The sequence below is a fragment of the Triticum aestivum genome, chromosome 5A (genome assembly GCF_018294505.1).
Source record: "Triticum aestivum cultivar Chinese Spring chromosome 5A, IWGSC CS RefSeq v2.1, whole genome shotgun sequence".
In the NCBI taxonomy this organism is placed as follows: Eukaryota; Viridiplantae; Streptophyta; class Magnoliopsida; order Poales; family Poaceae; genus Triticum; species Triticum aestivum.
The window spans coordinates 77,489,526-77,493,543 of record NC_057806.1 but is presented as its reverse complement, the minus strand read 5'-3'; positions in this window follow the sequence as shown (position 1 = coordinate 77,493,543).

Genomic DNA, 4,018 nt, shown 5'->3' with positions numbered 1-4,018 from the left:
CGGCTGGGGTCCGAACTGGACATGGCCCCCATTGCCAGTCTCCATGGGGGTTTTCTCTCCCACGTGTCCGGCGGCCGAAGGGTCATCCTCTGGCGCCACCCGGACAGCCCCCTAAACCTCTCCCTAGCCTGGGAAGGTCCTTTGGAACAACACCTCGTCGTCTCCCTTGGTTGTGGGAGATTGAGCGGTTGGCGATGACTCGCTGGCCATCGCCTCTTAATCCAGCGAACCTCCTGATGAGGATCGCAGGGAGCTACCGTGGGACGGACTACAAGCACAGGATTTAATGCGTTAAAACTACGAACCGGAGAGGCCGAATATAACATGTCAGAGTCTTTTGAGTATTGAAGATGCAGCCGGGGGCTTATTTCGGCGGCGTGGCTCGGGGCTGTTGTCAACATCCCATGCGGACTTATCCGCGAGGGAACTCTTCCCCCTCTTGGACGCCTCGGCCTCCAGATTCGTGGAGGCCGCCCTTTTCTTCTTTCCCCCTTCACAGGGAGAACTAGTTTCCTCCTCGTCCTCATCATCATCTTCGGCAGCGGAGGAGGGAGTCTCGTTGTCTTCGGACGTCCTGCCCGAAGCTCCTTTGCGACGGAGGCCACTCCGGGCCCCCTTGGCCGTCTTCTGGGCCTTCTTCTCCGGTGCCTGGTAAGATGCAGGAACCAACATCTTTGTGAGAAGAGGGATGGCCGGTTCCTCGGCCAGCCGAGCCGGACACTTAATCCGCTCCGCTTTCTCTATCCATACCTGAAAATATAACTGGTGGAGTTTAGGTATCTTCCTTGAATAAGCAAGCAGAGGATGCACCTGGAAACGCGAAAGACTTACCGCACTAGTAGGATGGGCCAGATCATGCCCGCGGTCCTCGTCTATCTCCGGCGGGGTCTCGTTGCCCTTAAAGAGCAACTTCCAGATATCTTCATGTGTGGTTCCGAAGAGCCTCTCCAAGGTTCGATGCTTCTCCGGATCGAATTCTCATAAAGGGAAAGTTCGGTCCTGGCATGGGAGGATCCGGCGAACTAACATCACCTGGATTGTGTTGACAAGCTTGATGTTTTTGTCTACCATGCTCTGGATGCGCGTTTGTAGTGCAGTCAGCTCTTCCGACAAGGACCAATTCGGGCCCTTCTCTATCCATGAGGTGAGTCGCATTGGAGCTCTGGGCTTGACTTCGGGATCCGTGGCCCAGGTGATGTCGCGGGGCTCTTTGATATAGAACCACCGTTTTTGCCACTCTTTGACGGTCTCCACAAAAGTACCCTTGGGCCATGTGATGTTGGGTAGCTTTCTCACCATGGCACCTCCGCACTCCGCGTGTTGGCCATCCACCAACTTTGGCTTCATGTTGAAGATCTTGAGCCATAGTCCGAAGTGCGATGGAATGCAGAGGAACGCCTCACACACGACAATGAATGTTGAGATGTTGAGGAAGGAGTTTGGAGCTAGATCATGGAAATCTAGCCCGTAATAAAAACATGAGTCCGCGAACAAAAGGGTGGAGAGGAAACCCTAACCCACGGACGAAATGGGGGATAAACACCACCCTCTCATTAGGCTTCGGGGTGGGGAGGATTTGCCCCTTGTCCAGAAGCCGATGGGCGATTTCCTTTGCCAGATACCCGGCCTCCCGAAGCTTGGTGATGTCCTTCTCCTTGACGGAGGAGGCCATCCATTTGCCCTATGCTCCAGATCCGTACATGGTCGAGTACTTCCTTGAGGCAGAGAGGATGAGGACTCGGGCGCTGGAGCTTGAGAATGGGAGGGTAGAGAGAAGGAGAAGGTGTAGGTGTAAGAAGGGACTCCTTATCTCCTTATAAATGAAGTGAATATCAAGCGCCTCACTACTCGCCTTGAAAATCACCTGTTCCCAAGAGCCATGCGAATGGCGGAGTTGGATTTCTCATGCTCGTGTTGATGAGAGCTCCTCAATATGGGGACATGATCTCTGCTTTGACAAGATGTGCCAATGAGACCGCATCTCGAAGCGGCAGGCCGAAAAACGGTTCGAAATAATGACCGTGTGGTGACGTGGTGTCACATTACCAATAGTTATCAGCAGATTGGACTCAAGATATACTATACTCTCTACAGTTGTGTGTGGAATTTGCCTTGTAGAGCAGGACACGTTCGTTGTTTGACGACTGTATTGGAGTACTCGGGGAAGGAACCCGCCTTGCAATGCCGAAGACAATGTGCATGCCGAACACCTCGTCATTGAAGCCTGCTTCAGGGGCTACTGAGGGAGTCTTGGATTAGGGGGTCCTCGGGCGTCCGGACTATGGTACGAGGGCCGGACTGATGGACTATGGAGATGCAAGATCGAAGACTCTCACCCATGTCCGGATGGGACTCTCCTTGGCGTGAAGGGCAAGCTTGGCGTCCCAATATGAAGATTCCTTTCTCCATAACCAACTTTGTATAACCCTAGTCCCCCTTGATGTCTATATAAACAGGAAGGCTAGGTCTGTAGAGGAGAAGAATACTCATAATCAGATAGGCTAGACTTCTAGGGTTTTAGCCATTATGATCTCGTGGTAGATCAACTCTTGTAACCCCCATAGTCATCAATATTGATATAGAAGGACGTAGGGTTTTACCTCCATCAATAGGGCCCGAACCTGGGTAAACATGGTGTTCCCTGTCTCCTGTTACCATCGACCTCAGACGCACAGTTTGGGACCCCCTACCTGAGATCCGCCGGTTTTGACACCGACAGCCACTTCATCCAACAATACTGCCGAATCAAAGTAAGACATTGCTGGTAAGCAGTATGACTATTATCGCCCACAAATCCTTGTGTTCTACTCGTGCATATAACATCTACGCATAGACCTGGCTCAGATGCCACTACTGGGGAATGTAGTATTTCAAAACAATTCCTAGATCACGTAATATCTATCTAGGAGATGCATATAAACGAGAAGGAAGAGTGTGTCCACGTACCCTCATTGTTGGTGTACAAAAGTAGGGGATCTTCTTTTGACCCCTTTACTTGTGCACGGGCAGTCAAAGCCAGGCGCCACGGCCACACTTAGCAAGGCAGAGGAGGGAAGCCGAAACACAAGACAACTAAGGCAACACCAAGACTAGAAACACACGAAGAGTAGAAGGGCGTGGTGGACTCCCCCGGCAAGGCTCTTGCCGGGGCGGCCTCCGCAGCCCCGGCAATAGCCTTGCCAGGCCAACTTGCCTGACGCCAATGGAGCGAGCCACCGTTGAGCCCAAGGGTTCCTAATACCACCAACAACTACATTGGGACCAGGGCTCAGGAGCCACCTCCGTAGTGGCATGCAGATCTTTGTGAAGACCATTAATACTCGAGGTCAGATGAGGACCAGAAGACGACGACCCTCGGCAGGATCCTAGCCGAGGAAATCCACAAGACCCCCAGCAAGACTCTAGCTGGGGACGACTGCAATGCCACGGCAAGACACTTGCCGGGTCCCCGGCAAGGCCCTTGCCGAGGGCATCATCAGGGCCGCAGCCAGGCCCGCACCTGCCAAGACTTCACCGTCATCCCCATGCAGATGCCAGCTCAACCAGCTGAGCAGGATCCTGCGTGGCGACGTGCGGCCTCTACACCAACCCAGCAAGCTCCTGCGTTGTGGCATGCAAGTCTTCTGAAGGCTCCACCACCATGCCAGCCCACCAGCTAGCCAACGTGGTGCCACGAAGCCTCGTCATCTCAGACGCGTGTCGAGGCCAGGCGAGGCGGCGACAGCTAGGACGTGCTTCCTTACCGTCCCCGATAAAGCAAGGGGGACATGTCGGTAGCGCATTAAATGTGTTTGTCCGACGGTCCCAGAGGATAGGCTCATGTACTGTAGACCTTTCCACCTCTTGTGTGCCACTGTGGCGACCCCTTTTGCCTATAAAAGGAGGCCCGAGGTGACCAGGGGAGGGATTCGGCTCTTTTGGGCAAGTTGCACCCCGTAGCTAGCTCAAGAACAGCAGAACACTCGGATACACGCACCAAAGCAGGACTAGGGTATTACGCATCTTCGCAGCCCGAACC